The 19,126-nt window shown below is 37.1% G+C and overlaps 1 protein-coding gene across 1 annotated transcript in view; it reads left to right on the top strand.

Annotated features, from left to right (window-relative positions):
• Adgrl3 (adhesion G protein-coupled receptor L3) overlaps positions 1–19,126 on the top strand; it is a 457,067-nt gene that overhangs the window by 87,166 nt on the left and 350,775 nt on the right. The gene's annotated exons all lie outside the window — the stretch shown is intronic.

Here is a 19,126-nt window from a genome sequence, read left to right as displayed (position 1 = left end):
AGGACTGACACATTGTTAACTCCACCTGCCATGGCCTCCTGATCTCCGCTTACTCTGCTTCAGCTGCTTCTTATGCTTTGATCCCTGGTAACCAAGCCTTCGTGCCCCAACGTTAGGATGGTTTGAGGCTCAGTAAGCCTAGAGAACAGTTTCTTTCTCTCTCTCCTTTACCAACAAAACTGCAATTTATCCTTCTTGGACTAGCTGGTCATCAAATCACCGTAGCAATCACTTTGCCAAAAAATGGGGTGCACAGGTTATTATAAGCCAGCAGGTCTTATCCCATGGTGGAGTTTTTTTCAATCAAATATTTGGCAATGCCTACAAATAGATGTGGAAGGTACTAATGGCATCTAGTGTGAACAAGTCAATGTTATTCAAAATGCCATATCATATCCAGGGTAGTGCCTGCCCACCAAAATTTACCAAGCGAAAACCTCCCAGAACACTTGGGTTAAGAAACACTACCTGGAAATGCTGAGTACCCAAGCCTGGAGGAATGCGCAGTTCTACCCCAGGTGAAGCCTCTGCTGTAAAATATACAAGCAATGGCTCTATTCACTGCTGAGCTCAAAGGCAAACTAGTGTTGTGTATGGAATAACTGGAATAACCACAGAACACTTATTTTTCAATAGAAATAATGCGGGATTAAATGTTCTACATTACATTTATCACCAAGAACAGTATTTCTCTGAAGTTAGCACTTTGGAGCTTGTCTCTGCTTTTATGATAGACTGTAATTTTGCACTATGAAAATGTCACTATATTGATAAGAAATCTGACTTGTTTAATCTCCACAGTTGTTTCTTAAACTTCATTTTAAATACCAGAGTTTATGGATTTTTTTTCTCAGTTTTATATAAAAGTAAGATATTTCAAGAAATAACCTCTCTAGATTTTTAAAGAAAGAGGTCTTATCCTTACAAGTTTTGTCTAAGCAATGTCATCTCAATCTGCCACTATTTCTGAAAACGTGGAGTAAGCACAGGGAACTGTGCTCGCACACTCTTTACGTTAGTGGTTAACAGAAGCAGAAGGCAAGGAGGGATTGAAGGCAAAGTCCATTTCTCCGACTCTTGCTTCTGCAGACGGGACCTGACCAGTGTAGCGGCAAGTGCAGCATCGCTTTTCAACCAAGCTGACTGACCTGTGGGGCAGCAGCCATTCAACACCAATAGCAGGATTTGAATATAAAAACTGCTCTGGGGAAAAATGTTATGAGTTACATGTTTAAATAAATGACTCCTAGACAATCCACCTTAGGTACTGAAGAAACTTCGGGGTTATTTCTCAGTACATTTTGATGCTAATTTTCCTGCACAGCTCCTCCTCACTTCATAGGATTAAAAAAAAAAATCACAAAATAGGATCAAAATCTCTCTTTGCTTGAGAACCCATTCCTGCATCAGACCGGCACTGTGAATATTTAAGTAATCACTTTAGACACACCCTAAAGTTTGCAGTGAAGAATTCATTCTCTCAAATTGTTTTCAGAAAGAAAAACTACAGCTGGAACTATAGTCCTTCAAATCCACAGACCCCACTCCCCCACTCCTTTTTGACCTTTCCTACTTCTTTTTGTATGAGATTCTCTTATTACATTTAATGCGCTGTCACAGAAAGCTAGTGTCTCAGAATATTTGAAGTCTCTGCAGCAACGGAACTGCTATGTACAAAACCTAAGCCAAAGGACTCAATACAAAAATTCTCCCCACGTGTTGGCTCCTCAATTAAGAAAGAAAACAATACCATGAATCTTCAGTATTAATCTTGAAGTGTGTCAGTCACTAGGTGACCTGTGACCTAATGGAACAAGCCAGTAGAAAAAAAAAAAAAAAAACATTTTTCACGAATTTATTTCCACCTTTTTTTCCTTCAGTTTTTTTTTTTTTTTGATCGTGATATAATGAATGACATCATCTCTTCCCCTCAACTGTCTATAAAGCTTTTGATAAATTCTTGCTTCTGGTTATCACTGGTCTGAGGGAAACAGCAGTGAAGCCCAGAGCAGGCTCTCCTGCTAAGGCTAAGCTGTTGCTTCTGGACTGAGCTCTCCTTTAGAACAGCTCCTGTCTACCCTTCCAGGGCGCTGAGGTCAAGACAATAAATGAACTAAATAAAGGAAACACAGCTTTAAACTGTTTATATGAATGGACCTTGAGAGATGGCTCAGCTGCTTGTTAACGTGCATGCTACTCTAACAGAAGACAGGAACTGAGTTCCTAGCCCTCATAACTGACATACACGCACTTAAAATCCAGCTCCGAGGGAATTGACCTGCACTCCCATGCACATATCCGCACGCAGACACCACGCAATCTCAAGTTGATCTTAAAGATCATATTTATGCTGGGAAATGTAATGTCCACAAGGACAGAAAGAGAAATATCATCACATTTAAACAATTAATGGACTCAAGGATGATACTATTTAAATGTTTAAAATTCTTCACAGATACTTGGTCAAGCATGCCTTGAAACAATGTGAAAACACAAATAAATGAACATTGTTTCTCTTTGCTTGTATGATATTAAATCATAATACAAAGTAAAACAAGTCCATGCATTCTGCTTAGAGCAATTGCTTAAAAATTTCCAAGATGCTGTCCTTTTTGTTTGCTAATCCATACTTGGAATGAAACTGTAGTTTGCTACAATGTAGTGTGTGATTCATTTGTACAAGAAAACAAAAATTTCAGAGCAATAACCAAGGATTCAAAGTCATGTTCTGACTCATTGTGAATAAAATATAAAATAAAATGTCATAAACACATAGGGTCTTTTTTTTCTTCAAAAATTAAAAATTATTGTTTATAGGGGGAAAAAACTACCTAGCAGTATAGTAGTTCTCTGGGTTTCCTGGAAGACTATAAACTTATCTTACATTGACTTTTTTATTCCAAAGGAAATTACAAAGCAATATTCACGGAGCTTAGGTTTTCAAAGAGTAAATAATCATTTTTACCTGTCTCTGTGTTTGCATGGAATAGAGAAGGTTTTGAATTCTGCCTTTCAAAAGAGTTCTTGGTATTTCACAAGAAATGAAGATGGTTGATAAGTGTCCGTGGCATGACTGCTACTTCACAGAAGTGTCTGCCAGCCCACTTATGTCCGGGGGAGGAAAGTAAGAATAAGCACTCTCATTTATCATCCCACAGTCTGTATAAACATTGTGGTGTGCACGGAGATCGGGTCAGAGTAGAGACATGACTGAAGTATGTATTGTTCAAGATCACTAGTTTCAAACTAAAGCCGGAGGGGCGGGAGTAACCATCCAGTCTGAAAGAAGGCATGTCCACGTGGAGGATGATTGACTTGTTTGGCTTTGGAATGTATAACAAAGGAGGGCTGTGTTGAGAGGACACAGTCAGAACCTAGTGTTCATGTTATGCAGAATACAAAACCTGAAAAGGTACCAGAAATGTCCTCAGGACATTTACCTTGGGGAGAAGAGGCAGAGCGCAGTTGTGGTGGGGCTTCTCAAGAGGACATGAACATTTGTAAAGCTTGAGATGCTACATTCATCTGCTTTCATGATGGATTGTTAGCCTCCCACATTGCCACCCAAATTTGCCTCTTAAACTGCTCCTTGAATGCTCTTGCCCTTGTTCCTTGTGACCCGCCATAATGGTGCCCTCTAACTGGAACAGACAGAGCTTTTTCTTCTCCTGAACATCAAGTTAATTGCATGGACATTTTCCATTAACTTATTGCGAAGTGCTGCAAACTGTTTCATAAGACACACAAAGAAATAGGAAAAACTCTAAGTAAATAGCTGGCATAAAAATAAACGTAGATAAACATAATTTTAAAATGAAGACCTGAGGCAAGTTTTACAAATGCACAAGGAAAATAGAATTCGCTGTACTAGTTGAGGCTTCTTTGCTTATCTGCTGGTATATGAAAATAAATTCCTGTAGCACAGTGTGATTATAAGAATTTGGTTAAATTGAAGAGCTATGTAATCTGTAGGGAGTTTGTTCTGTTAACATATGGTACTAGCCACGTTATGAAATCTTAACCTTTGGAGAAGTCATTTTAATTTAATTTAATCTAAATCTGTGGTGTGTGTGTGTGTGTGTGTTGTGGTGTGTGTGAATGTGTGTGTGTGTCTGAGTGTATGTCTGTCTCTGTGTGTGTATGTGTGTGTGTTTAGATGCCAGAAGAAATTCCAGTTACGTTTTAGTTGGTCTTTAAAGGGGTTTTGAGCCTCCCTATGTGGGTGTTGGGAACAAAGCTAGGGTCCTCTAGAAGACCTGCAAACACACTTGATCAATGGACCATATTACCTGCTCCATAAATTCTAAGTTTTGATAACTTAAAAAAATACAATGATTGAGAAAAACACATTGTATCAGGAAGAGATAATTAGCCTGTTCTGTTGATGTCTACCATAATCTGAAAATAGAAATAAGAATTTCTATGAATGAGAATCGTATTTAATACATGGGGCTGGTTAGATCATTATTTCTCAAGGTCAGTTTTAAGTGCTAAGTCTCTGTCAACCACCCATCAATCTTCGTAGTCGTTTTGTTAAATTTATAAAATAGGTGATAATGAAAACGGGATGGTTCAATGCCTTTTCAAAATCCAGCACACATTCTACTCTATTGATAATCTGGACGGTGGAGAGGAAATGAGGAATGGAAGTCTGTCAAGAACTAACTTTCCAGCTCACATTGGAGTTAGGTCATACATACATCTTAGAACTAATTCAATCAGAGCTAAATAGTAAAATATGCTTTATGTATATGTGTAGTCAGGTTCATGTGTGTACAAACACACACAAGTATGTGTACTGGTTCACTTTCATGTACATATGTGTGCTGTGGAGGTCAGAGATACATGTCTGGTATCTCTCACTCTTCAACTTCCTTTTTTTTATTTTTTGAGAACTGATTTTTCACTGGGTTTAGAACTCATAGATTCGGATATACTAACTAGGTGGTAATCCAACGTCTCTTCATGTTTCTCCCTCCCCATCTTTTGAATTATGAGCATGTACCATGCCAGGTATGCAGTGTTAATACTTACATAAAGAACACTTTCATTGACGTAGCCATCTCTCTAACCCTACTATATTGAATATTTGTAGACTTATTAAAACGTGTTTCTCTCAGCCGTGTATTAGCAGTGTCATGCTTCCACTTGGGTTTGAACAGCTGCTAACTAAGATTATCAGATCAAGTAGAGCAAATTATCTTTGGCTTTTATACTTGAGAAATATAGAAATACAGCAGTTGGTAAAGCTGTGATTATAACTCATTCATGAATCAAGTGCTTTGTTGTTACTTAGCTTCTTCCTCTTTTTGTCACATCTGCTAGTTTTCTTACATGTTTTAATATGTGTTTTAATAAGGAAATAAGAAGAGTGAAGAAGTAAATTTTGCATTCATGCCTTTTAGCTCCCATACCCGCCATCTTTTCTTTATGGTGTGAAGTCTTTGATGATTTAATGTATAAGGTCACAGATATGTGGACTTACTGATATTTATCTGTCCTATCCACTGAGAGTAATCTAAATCACTTATTCATGTGTTCCTCTAAAGCCATGACTGAAAAAGTACAGCTGCAAGCGTTGCTGGTGGCATCTGTCAGCACAGCCATGAGGCAATATTCTAAAAGTAGCGGTTCGCTTTTTGCAAGTAAATACTGGCTGTAAGGAGACAGTTCACTCATCCATTTTACTATGCTCCCACCCCTAGATGAAAAGTGACACACTTTTAATATCTTAGAGAAAGGAATAATTAGTCTTTCTCAAGGATGGACCCACTAAATGGTTATTTAATTTAGGACTCTAAAAGCATCAAATGCCAAACAAAATCAGCAAGTTGGACTTGGGGTGGTGATATGAGAAGGGTTGGGGGAAGAGAGAAAGAAGGGGAAATAGTAGACTTATATTCTAATAGAAATAAAACCAAATTTTACAAAGAGAGAAGGAAAAACCATAAGTATATTCACATGATGAGATGCTTAATTAATTAGTATGTAAAGGCACTTGTCAATCCCCAGGGGAGGAAATGGACTTTTGTGGATTATTCTCCTAACACACACACACACACACACACACACACACACACACACACAGAGAGAGAGAGAGAGAGGAGAGAGAGAGAGAGAGAGAGAGAGAGAGAGACTTTTAAAACAATGTAATATTTTTTAGTTTAGTGTTCTTTTAGTTTGGAAGATAATGCATAATTGTCAGTGTTTATGTAGCTGTCCTATCAACATCCAGGCTGTCATCTGCAGACATGAAGCCACAGCAGGCATAAGGCAAGAAAATTATGGCCAATAATATTTTTATTGTTTAGCTTTGCATGGAGAATGGAGACTATATTTCCCAGTTCCAGATTATTTACTGTTGATATTAATTAACATTAACTTATCAGCATTCCCAGAGAATCCTACCCTGTTGTATTGTTCACCTTCTAAAGTAATAAATTTTAACTCTGCTGACATGTGCAAATACATAATTAATAAGCATGGTACAGTGTGCAATATGTACTATTTTAGACTATATCCTAAAGACCATTCTAAAACACTTATTAGGTTTCATAACTCATTTATGAGTAAGAATGTGCCTGATTAATTTCCATGGCTGTTAATATTTAATAGCTCAGCTCTTAAAACAAGGAAGTAAACATGTGTCAAATGAAAAACACCCACATATTTGAAATTCATTTTTGAATTATTTTATACTTAATATCATGTTCTTTAGCTCAGTTTAATCTGTATTCGGGTACTCTGGCATTCTCCCACCTGAATTCCCTTTCCTTTATGTATGTATGTATACAGTATTCCTTTTGAAACCCAGCTTCACCTGATATGTCTTAATCCTTTTCCCTTGGGCCTATATATGTGTTATTTTCAAATGTGTGAGATTGCGATAACACATATATATTAAATTAAGACCCTCCAGCTTCTTTTCGAAGTTTTAAGGAATTCTGTGAGAACTAAGTTTTAATTTGCCGAATAAAATGAGCACATATTAGTCATTTTTTTCTTTAGCTTCCTTTTGTAAATAATCTCCCTCAGAGGCATCTGAGATTATATAGATTTACAATAGTTAAAGATGTATCATATGTAAATGATTATATTTTCTCTAACTGGAATCATTATTGAACATAAATGGGCTGTGTTAACTGTTTCAGTAATGTGTGTGTCTACCTGGAGTACCGCATACTAACTGAGACATTTGCTTAATGTCCAGTTACAAGAATACATGATATATTTATGTGATTTTTATCCTGAAATATGGAAATGATATACATACTTAAAAAATACCTAGTTTTATTTTTAATTTTTATTCAATTTTATTGTATATTTATATTATTATTTGAATACTTAGTACATATCATTTTGGGGGTTTGTTTTGTTTTTTCTTGAGATGGGTTTTTGTGTGAGCTAAGGTGACCTCAGGTTTCTCAAGAAGTCTTGATAACCTTGAACTTCTAATCTTCCTGGCTCTATCTCCCAAGTACAGGTATTATAAGCAGGCAATATCACATGCAAGGCTTAGAATATGCTGGGCAGACATTCTGACATTTATGCTGCACCCTCCGCCCATACATTGAAAATCCCACAGTTAGGGCCTTTCTGTCCATTACTGTCACATCTCTGTAGCTTGTTCTTAGTTTTAAACTCAGCTGGAAAATGCATTATTTTCTGTTTCCAGTGAGGCCCACTTTGCAGTACTGCTTTTGGGGTGTGTGAGCCCACAGCTATTTAGAAGTGCATGATTTCAAGTTTAGACATGATGGGTCGCCTTATAACACAACTGATTGAAGGTATTTGATGGATAGCAGATATTTTCATTATAGGAAATTAATCTAATGTAAATGACATGGCAGGCTAAAAAACTAACCCAAACCCAGAATTTGTCGGAGAGAATTTGTACTTCCATAGACATTATCATGGGATTTGAAATAGCTTGAGAAGATCATGTTTTCCTCGATTGTTAGTAAGAATATAGAAAAATACTCAAATGCTTATCTTATCCTCTTGACTATCTTGATTCTCTTGTTATTGGAAGGATGAGAGAAAAGTAGCACTAAGCAGAGGGAATGAAATATTTCAATAGAGCACCTAAAGAAGACCTCTTTCATTTCCTTGAGATTCGAACTCACATTGCAGAGAACAAAAATAAATAATAAAAGGACAATGAGGTGATATGGTCACATAAGGAAGCATTAGCATGTCCCTTGAAAAGTGGCAATTACTTATCAGTCTCGTTAATACTTAGAACAAACAGAAAAATACTTACTTTTATTTCCCCTAAAATATATTTTTTAAAAAAATGTTGAGCATACAGAACCAATCTGTCATAGGCAGATTTTAAATCTCTTATAAATAGTCTTCAAATTTCAGATATTTAATGCACATATCATTATATCACTATCCAGGGAAATGTTCTTTGATATGAAGCTTGTGATTATCATATATCATTGGTTCTAGGGATCCCCGCTAACTGTGCATCAAAACAGATATAAGAGACAGAGAAATGTGTCAGTGCTCCTTAAAACCTCTGCCCTTGGGAGGTCACTGTGATATCCTATTAAAATCCAGACCTCATGATATTGTTCTCCTGTGTAGACATTAAAGTGCATGGTCATGTCTTCTGTTCGGCAATATGTGCACAGATTATGTTATAAAGGCAGCATATTTTATCATAGTACTTAAGGTAAATTTCGTGTCACGCTGTATGTCTTTTCAAGGTGTGATGGACTAACTTAGAGTTCTCTGAGATAACAGATTTAAGAGAACGATATCTTTAGTGAACATCATTTCTTCATCTTGCCTTGCTCTCATGCTTCAATTTTCGATGCACTAACAATGTTAAAAATGGAAAGTTGGTCATTCAAAAGCAATGCAGTTGAAGTGTGAAATATGATCTGTATAATTTTTCTGCTGAAAAATGCTACTGTTGTTTCCATGATTGAAAAAAGAAAGTCATTTATTCTACTCAGGTTGAAGTGTGGTCAACTTAAGTTTATAATAAATAAGTTTGTAGAAGGATGGTAAATATATTAGAATACATGGCATGAATGTGATACTATTCTATCAGTTGTGAGGCCCCTGTGAGTTTTATTCACTGTACTGTTGGGAAACTGGCTTCTCCACCCATTTCAATTTTTCACAACACTCATTAGAAATTAAAGCCAACAGTGAACTCTAAATGGAACCTTGATTGTGGAAATAATGATGACTATGTTTTTCCTGAAAATATCCATATTTTACTTGTTCAGTTTCGTAAATAGATTATGTTGTTAAGACAAAGCAAAAGATGATGAGTCTAGGCATTTGAAACTTAGTTTGCCGATTAAAGCACCAAGTACAGATTTTGTTACTTTGAAAACTGCACCAGTTTTTTTTTTTTTTTTTTTTTTTTTTTTTTTTTTTTTTTTTTGTCATATGAATAAAGTCTGAAGGGATGCACTGTAGTTCAGTCTGATGACTTAGAAATGACTTTTGACTTAACTGCATTTCTGTCCTGCTGTGCAGCAGGGAAGTAATGTTTACCTAAAGGCAGATGGGAAGAAGCAATCTCAGTCCTTCTTTACATCCAAACCAGGTTAATTTATGTGCATTACTTTTTTCATGAACCATCCTCCAATATTGGAATATTTGTATGGGATTTTAAATTATTAAATAAAGATATCAATCAAGTCAATTAGGTCTAATAATCATACAATCATATTTAATGTTTTACTTGCCCATCATTTTTTTGTGTTCTAAATCCTTGAGCTCCTAGGATTTGCTCATGTGTTCGCTATGACCACTAAACTTGATACACATGGTGTGTGCTTTGGATACCTTTGTTATTTATTCAGTCTTCTTGGTGTATATTAAATGAACATAATGATTGGATTTTTATAATATTTTCATACTTATATGTAATGTATTTTGAAGGGATTTTTTTTCTCCTTGGATGTCTTCTATAGATTGGTTTGAGGAAAACTTTGATAAAGCCTTACACAAGAATATTCTTTCTATCTCCTCTATTATCATATTTTGATTTTTATACTAAAACAGTGAGTATCTTCTTATAATCCTCATGATATATTTAATATACATTTTGGGGTTGCAGAATTTTTTACTGAAATATTCTGATTGGTATTTATCAAAAGCTTTAGCTGGATGAGTCCTGTTTATATGTTGCAGTCACAGAGTCGCTTGTAATAATAGTATCAGGTGGATTGAAATCCATCATCTGAGACTGAGGGGCAGGAGTATATCATCCCAGGAAATAAGCATGATGGGAGAACAAAGTTGTGCTTGATGCTCCAGAGTGCAGGACTCCAACTGGGAATAAAGAGGCAATAATGCAGTCTATAAACACCATGCATCAAAATCAGCAGGGGGAATCCATCTAAAATATGTTGGCAAGGAGGCTTGATGAATAATGAATTTATTCCTCGGTCGTTAATATTTAACACAAGTGGAAAATAGTATTTTTACAAGGGAAACAAAAAAAAAAAAAAGAACGCTACTGTCTAAATTCTATACAGCATTAGCAAGTAAAATATTCTGTTCCTAACTGTGTTTGCAAATTCACAGTCACCAGCCATAGGTAAAATTCATCTGTAGAGCTGCAGGTTCAAAGGCTGGCAGACACAGTGCTGTCTCTAATAGTATTATGCATGCTCACATTGAGAATCATCTAAAAAAAATGAATTTATCCCAAGAGGCGAAGTTGCAAGGGATCTCTTTCCAAACTTTGTAGCATGCAGTTCAGAGAGTGATTGATCTTATTAAGCAGTTGCTGTTGTCCGCTATGAGGCAGTTAAAGTCACTACTTATCCCATCCGCACGCCATCCGTTCCTCATGCAAATGCTTTCGCTGCAGGATGCGACTAGTCAGTTGGAATCTTTACAACTGAAATATAAAGAACAAGCCCCACTAGGTTTCAAGCAACTTTAACATAATAATCACAGTGAAGAGAATAAAGGTAAATGTACTAAGTCGAATAGAAAAAGAATCTCTAATGGAGAAAGAATTTCAAAGGACGCGTTGAATGTGGGATGCTGCTGACTTTAACTTAATCTCTCCTTAAAAGTCACCTCCTGGAAGAAGCCCTTGCTGACACGACTATGTGATGGACAGCTGAAAGGGGCCCATGTTGAATAAAATTTTCCAAATATGATGCCTATGGCACCATCATTTTTCTCCACTTTTTCCATCCTTGGTACCCTGTATTAGCATAACAATGAATATTCACTAGAGTGTTAAGGCAAACTTTCCACCAGCTTCTCCAGAAAGATATATGGAAAATTATTTTTGTTGGGTCAGGCATGGCGTTTCTTTTTCGGGAGAAGCCAATTCTCTATATAGAGTACATGCGCTCTATTGCGTGGTGGTTAAGACTTTATTATTTCTGGGTACATCAGTTGAGAGAAACATGTTGGGAAATGCTCATTGAAAAATTATGAAGTCTTAAGATGGAGCAATAGCAGTGATTAAAACAATAAGGAGGCCAACAAACAAGAAGCTGTGCTTCAGACCATGCAGTGGGCCATTTCATTGCTTTGGAGGAGTTTATGGCATGTATTGAAAGCTGCTATTGCTCTTTCCTTATCTACGAAACATGAAGTGTGGTAGGAAGAATTGCAAATGCATCTGTATTTGAACTTCCAGGGAAAGCAAATGAAATCAGGTTCAAGTTCTGTGAAATCAAGTTCTAGTTCTGTTCACTATCATTCAGAATCACTTTACTACAAGGAAGACGTTTATTCTATTGGAAATAATGAATGAGGAAAGTATGCATCTCCGAGGCAGGGCACATACACTTCAATAGCAAAACTGTATTCTTCCCATGGGGAAGATCATATTGAAGACTCGGATGAGTCAATTAGATAAACTGATCCAAAGCTGTATTTTTAAGAACAATGACGAGTGATAAGTAAATAAAGCATTAACTTGATAAATAATGTGGTTAATCTTCAGGTCTTTCGAAGTTTTTTTTTCATTTCCTTCACCTGTTTCTTTCCTTCTTGGCTTTCTTTAAGAGATTTATCCATTTCCTTCCATTTTTGTTTGTCTTTTCCTCTATTTCCTTAAAAGGCTTATTCATTTCCACTTCTACCATCTTCATACAGTTGGTTTTAAGGTCGTTTTCTTGTGCTTCAGCTGTGTTGGAGTATTTAGAGTTTGCTGTAGTAGGATAGCTGGTCTCTGGTGGTGACATGCTGCCCTGGCTGTTGTTGATAATGTTACTGTGCTAGTGTCTAGGCATCTTGCTTTGGGGGTAATTGTAGCTATTGGTGCTAGTTTCTGAGTTTGTCTTTGCTGGATGGGTGTTTTTTCTCTTGGTTTCTGCATCCTTTCTGGTCTTCTGGCCTGTGTGGGCTATGGTACTGGTGACTGACATTCTCATGCCCTGTGTGGCCTCTGGTGTTCTGAATACCTGCATGACCTGTGGTAGAGCAGGGGATTCTGCTAGAGTTGTGAGCTGAGAAATGGTGACTAGAAGAAGGGGTCTCTTGGGGAAGAGTTGGGCAGGCATTGAGCAGGAGTTAGTGGTCTGCAGCCAGAAAGAGGCTTACATGGGGTACAGGGTTTCTGTTGGAGTTTCAAAAGTTAAATAAAATAAAAAATGTGGTTAAAGAGATATAATTACATGATATCTTTGATATAGGAGTATTATTACTAAAGTATTAGAAGTAAAAGTTTTTAAAATAATTAAAAACAAAATAGGTCTAATAATATGTGCAATTCATAGTTATGGTTTTAAAGAATCATTTAAAACCATTTCTATATGCAGTTTGAGAGTGAAAAAAAATCTATGCAACAGTTCAGTGGATGAAACGATTTCATCTTTCCTAAAAATAAAAAAAATATTTTTCTATTCAGAGTAGTAAATTTACATTTTGTTGCCCTAAATATTGGGGAGAATTTTAAGCAACACAAGGAGCAGAAGAAACCGGTGTCCTTTGATTGGTGGATGGTTTTTGTTTTGTGTTTTGTTTGAAACACTGCTGCCCTTCCAGTTGAACACTGAGTCTCTATCCATCCATTGACTAAAACCACCCACATTGAACAAGAAATCCTTCATATTTTTGATAGATAATTGGAATATGAATAACTGGATTTTTAAAAGAAACTTTGGTTTTCAATTCTATTTGCTATACAGTGTGATTCACATTTAAAAAAATAGAGGTCTGTGAGAAGCTTCAGCGGATAAGACACTTCCTGCCAAGGCTCATGACCTGAGTTTGATTCCCAGAACCCACATGGTGGAAGGGGGGGGTCTGACTACTGGAATTGTCCTTTGACCTTCAAGGCTTCTCCCCCATGCATAAATAAGTGTAAAAAAAACAAATGCTTCTGGATTGACCTATGAGATAAAATACATAAATGAATGCTTAATATTTCTATTTTTGCCTCAATTTCTCATTCTTTTCGTAAAATGAGGTTTTGCATTTATTATTTAACAAATCTATTTATTGCATTTCATAAAAACACAGAATAAAAACTTAGAAATATTTTCCTGTCTTATTTTCATATTTTATTAGAATAAGCTAATAGTACAAGAATTTCACCATATTTTCACACCTGTAATTTAATCATAATCATTGCCTTTAACCCTCTTCTCCTTGTCACATTATCTCTTGCTTGTTGGCCTTCTTATACTTCCCCCAAAGTCCTTTACTCTTTGATTTGGTCCTCCTTAGTTTTGTGATCTAGCTGCTAGCTAGTCAAGTTGACCTAGTCTTGTATGTAATGACAGCATTTTCAAGGGCGAATAGAAGTTCTAATTCATTCTATAGTATAGGACAATTTTGCAGTTTGGACTAAGTGAGACCCTCTGTCTACACAGAAATAATGTTGGTGACAAAGATAATTATTTAATTTCTGTATCTGAGAGACAACATGTGATGCTCGTCTTCCTGAACTGTCGTTTGCTCGGCATGACAATCTCTAAGAGTCCCAAACATTTTTCTTTTTTTTTCCAGTTTATTTATTTTTTATTAAAAATTGCCATCTCCTCCCCTCCTCCTCCCCCTTCCCTCCCCTCCCCTTCCCCCATACCCCCACTCCCTCCCTCTCCAGGCCAAAGAGCCATCAGGGTTCTCTATACTATGTTGAGTCCAAGGTCCTCCCAACTCCCTCCAGGTCCAGGAAGGTGAGCAACCAAACTGACAAGGCTCACACAGAGCCCGTCCTTGTCGTAGAGATCAAGCCCATCGCCATTGTCCTTGGCTTCTCGGTCAGCCTCCACCATCAGCCACTTTCAGAGAGTCCGATTTGGTCAGATGTTCCATCAGTCCCATTCCAACTGGACTTGATGGTCTCCCGTTAGTTCTGTCCTGCCGTCTCAGTGGGTGAACGCATCCCTCACGGTTCTGACTTTCTTTCTCATGATCTGTCTCCTTCTGCTCCTCATCAGGACCTTGGGAGCTCAGTCTGGTGCTCCAATGTGGGGCTCTGTCTCTATCTCCATCCATCGCCAGGTGAAGTTTCTATGGTGATATGCAAGATATTCATGAGTATGGTTATAGGATCTGGCCTTTTTCGGCTCCCTCTCCGCAGCAGCCCAAGGAACTAGCTGGGGGCATCTCCCTGGACACCTGGGAACCCCTCTAGAGTCAAGTCTCTTGACAACCCTCAGATGGCTCCCTTAATTAAGATATATGCTTCCCTGTTCCCATGTCCACCCTTCCTATATCCCAAGCATCCCCTTCCCCCAAGCTCTCCCCATCCTCCCCTTCAAGCTTTTCTCTCCCCATCTCCCCCAAACATTTTTCTTAAAGCAATATGATACTGTTATTTTTTATGGCTCCATGAATCTCTCTCTCTCTTTCTGTCTCTGTCTCTCTCTCTCTCAACATTAGTAATGGTGGACATTTGTAGCGATGGGCAGTGATTTATCTAGCTGGGGAGGAGGGATTTGCAGAGCGAAATCATCAACCCACTTGATGTGAGGTTCCTCTTCATGATAGTGCAGGTAGTTTCTGGTTCCAAAGAACAGCAATAAGAATGAGGGAAGCTGGTGTGCAATGATGTTTAAGGTGGCCTTAGTTGTATTTTTAAAAACGTAAATAAAATTGTACTATGTGATTCTTGATTGTGGTGTGGTTGTGGCTTGCTCAGGCCTAGAAGAGAGGATAACTTGTGGGAGTCGGTTCTCTCCAGCCGCAGCCCGGGGCTCGGGGGTCAGACTCCATCCTGAGCCTTCTCACTCACCCTTGCTTCACATTTTCTTTTCAATGAATTATTTGACAAAATGTGCCACAGAGCCAAATTATGGAGGAAGTAGGTTGCCAAGACAGTTTGTGGAAAAACAAAATCGTTTCCATCCAGAAATCTACCAACTTACATGACAAACGGAGGAAATATGAGTAATCAGGATCTGTGTGACAGTCTTACAAGAGCACATTTTGTCACTATTTCATTCCTATTCTTTCTTCAGTACGCTACTTCCTTACTGAAGTGCAGTCAAATTTTCTATGCGTCAGGTTGTCACCGGTAAATCTACAAGGAAGTTCGATTCATTGCTTAAGCACTATTGTTACTCATATACATTAACCCCCTCCAAATCTTGTTGGTTCTTTCTACATGATTTTTCTTTGTTGTAATTTTCAATGAACAACTTCCTCTAGCGCATTTTTCTAGTTTTGTTTTAATAACCATTAAGAAATGAAAGCCAAGAAAAGTATAGACTTATCTATATTATATCTAAAAGAAATTATGCCACTACATATTATTCATTTGTAAAACATCCAAGTTTTGTTTGGTAGTTCAGTGTCTAGTTCCCTGCAGAATTTGTTATATATGGACAGATACCTCTTCACTCAAACATACCACAGCATCATAAGTTAAAAAACATTTATTTCACATAAACTAGCAACTCTGCATGGTGGTGTAACTGTGTGCTTTGGTTCATTGTCTTTATCAGAGTCCCAATGAGTATTAATTCAGGGGGGAAATCAAAATTTAGAATGGAGAGTATATTTCCTACTGAGTGTATACCACCTTTGCATTATTGTTAAGCTAAAGGATCCTAACTGAAAACGGCCCTATTCAGGAAATGTGGATACATGCACAATTAGTTTGTATTTTATATGTAACATTATGTGTTCAATCTAATCCCAATGAACTAGCTACTTCAAAAGAAAAAAAAATAAGCATATTGTAGTAGGGGGTTTGCATTCTCTAGGAAGCAAATTTAACTCTTGGTGGTTAGGGCTGAGTGAGCACAAGTGTGTGGCTTTTCATGCTCACAAGGTTAAATAGCTAAAAGTTTTATCCATATCAATGTTCTATTTCTTTTTTGTGACCACTGCAAGGAAGAAGGCACAGTCAGATTATAAGCATGAAATATCCAAACCCATTTCTTTCTCCGTAGCTTTAGAAGTAAATGTCCCTATGTTGTTTTCCTGGTTTTCTGTTTCTTTTATGAAGCAAAACTAGGGATCAGGTGGTCTTGACAACTCAGGAAAGTATAAGCAAAAGCAACAGATTCGAGTCCGACAGTTCATTCTCTACCTTCTAAATCCTGAAGAGCATGGCCGGCTGTCGAGAAAGCTCTAAGACACACAGAGAGCAGCAGTAAGAAAGACAGGCTGCACAATTCTAGGAATGGCAAATTCGATTGAAGAGAAGCAAGTAATGGAAATATCTGAAATATTTCGCTTCATTACCGGCATATGGGATCATCTCAGATTTATGTCAGGGTTTAAGACAGTGATGGAGTCAAATCCTTTAGGAAGTGAAAACTGAAAGTCAGAGATTCCAGGACTGGAGTCTTCAGCAGAGTCTCTTGGAGCCTTCTCATTCTCTTTCTAGATTGTAAGTAGGAGTATACAAAGTTTTTTAGCATGTTTCCTCCCTTACAAAGAACATATGTAATGTAAAATTTAGCTTCTATTAAGATAGCTTCTGTAATATGAACTGAGTTTTATGTTGGCAACATTGGGGTAAAATCCAAAAGGATAAAAATACCCATATTTGCTCTCTTTCTGTATCTCTCCTCCCCCCCTGTGTGTGTGAGAGAGAGAGAGAGAAAGAGAGAGAGTGATGTGTGTGTAATAGAGAGAGAGAGAGAGAGAGAGAGAGAGAGAGAGAGAGAGAGAGAGGGAAGGAGAGAGGTAGAGAGGTAGATAGAGGTTGAAAGGGAACAGTAAAAGAGAAGAAAAAGGGCTTGAGGGATAATAAAGAAATTCTTGTGACAGGAACTAAGAAGGGAGGAAATTGTGGAATGATGGGAGCTACAAGGAAACAGTAGGAGAGATGAGAGAGGAAATTAAATAAGTGGGAGATGGAGTTAAAAATATGAATGACATAGGGTGAGCAAACACTGTAATAAAAATCCTAGGCATTGAAATATTGTCATATGTTAAAATTCTGCCTTTGTACTTCTCTCTGTGTAGTGATGTTCTGAGCATTAATATGAATGTAACTTTATCATCTATTTTTAGTATACCTAACAACATTTTTTTTTTTTTTTTGGTTTTTCGAGACAGGGTTTCCCTGTAGTTTCTAGAGCCTGTCCTGGAGCTAGCTCTTGTAGACCAGGCTGGCCTCGAATTCAGAGATCCGCCTGCCTCTGCCTCCTGAGTGCTGGGATTAAAGGCGTGCGCCACCACCGCCCGGCCTAACAACATTTTTTTATTAGTGGAAAGAAATTAGTTCTTGTGCACTGCTAATTTTCCTTCAACTTACCATCTCTAAGGTAGCAATTAATTAATTTCCGTAAATTGGGCAACTTCTAGCTTTTCTTTCCTTTGTGGTTTTAGTTTCTGCTGAAATTTATAAAGTTAAAGAATAAAAATAGCTACACTTTTCCTGACTTAATGAACACAAAAAGGAAATTTAAGAATAAAAAGATCTGTCGAAAATTTATTCATATAAAGGATGGAAGGAGAAGAAATTGCTGTTTTCAGGCATGTTTCTATTTGTAAGAGAATTTTCAGTCAGACAATTAACCCCCAGGAACTATTCATTAAGAGGCTACTTGCTGGCTTGTGGTAGGACTGGTAAATTTGTATCGAATCTGTTTGATTACAATGTTCCCTCAAGGTTTTTGTAAGTAAATCTAGGGCACATATATGAATGAATCCCAAAGTAAAACAACAAAACACAGAAACCAAAATTCTCAAAGATTTTAGGACTGAATTTTAACTATACTCTTCAAAATAGGTAGGCTGGTAAAATGAAATTAACCAGACCTATTGACTTGACTTCTGTGAACCAAATCCCTCACTTTCCTTTAAATACATCATCTAAAATCTTTTATATTTAGGCATTAGATTATTGTGTTAAAATAAGAGGTTGTGAGCTTAGATGATAACTGAGTTGATAAAAAGTTTGCTGCACAATCATGTGGTACTGATTTTGGCCCCAGAACACATGTAAAAGGAAACAATGTTAGGGTACACACTTGTTATCTCTCTGTCCTGGGGAGACTGTGAGGGAAAAATCCCAGAGGCTTGATGACCAATGAGCCAAACATAACGGGCAACCGCATGTTTTAATGAGTGACCCAGTGTCACAAAACAAGGTAACTATTGAGAACACCTAAGACTGTCCTCTAGTCTCAATATATATGTGCCCATATATGCGATACACACACACATATACATACACACACACACACACACACACACACACACACACACACACACACACACACATATCCACAAAACAATTGAAGGCTAATCTATAACAATAGTGTCTATATGGATGTTGGATTAAAGAAAAATTTTGATGTAATTTTTTTCACTGAGTTTTTGCTTAGCAATTATATCTTTCCCAAAGAGAATGAACATGTTGGGGAAAAATATTTTAAAAGTTCTTTTCTATTTCCCCAAACCTTCCTATCGAATTCAGTACTGTCCAGCCTGGTGTGTTTTATAGAGGAGGCATGTAAAAATAAGGAGAATGATGTTTTAAACTGTGAGACTACATTGATCATGAGCTAGACAAAGAATAGACGCTTATCAAATACATTTTATTCCAGTCATCCTTGTGGCTGCTTTCTGTGGGCTATTTCGTTGAAAAATTTTTGTTTCCATCCTAAAGGCACTGACATCTGCGAAAATTTAATTTTTTTCAGTATCACACTATGAGTAAGCAGTAGATTTCAGATTAAAATTGAAAAGATAGTCCTATTTCAAAATTATGTTC

The sequence above is a fragment of the Arvicola amphibius genome, chromosome 1, assembly GCF_903992535.2.
Source record: "Arvicola amphibius chromosome 1, mArvAmp1.2, whole genome shotgun sequence".
In the NCBI taxonomy this organism is placed as follows: domain Eukaryota; kingdom Metazoa; phylum Chordata; class Mammalia; order Rodentia; family Cricetidae; genus Arvicola; species Arvicola amphibius.
The sequence above is the reverse complement of the archived record's forward strand: the minus strand, read 5'-3'. Positions and strand labels throughout refer to the sequence as shown.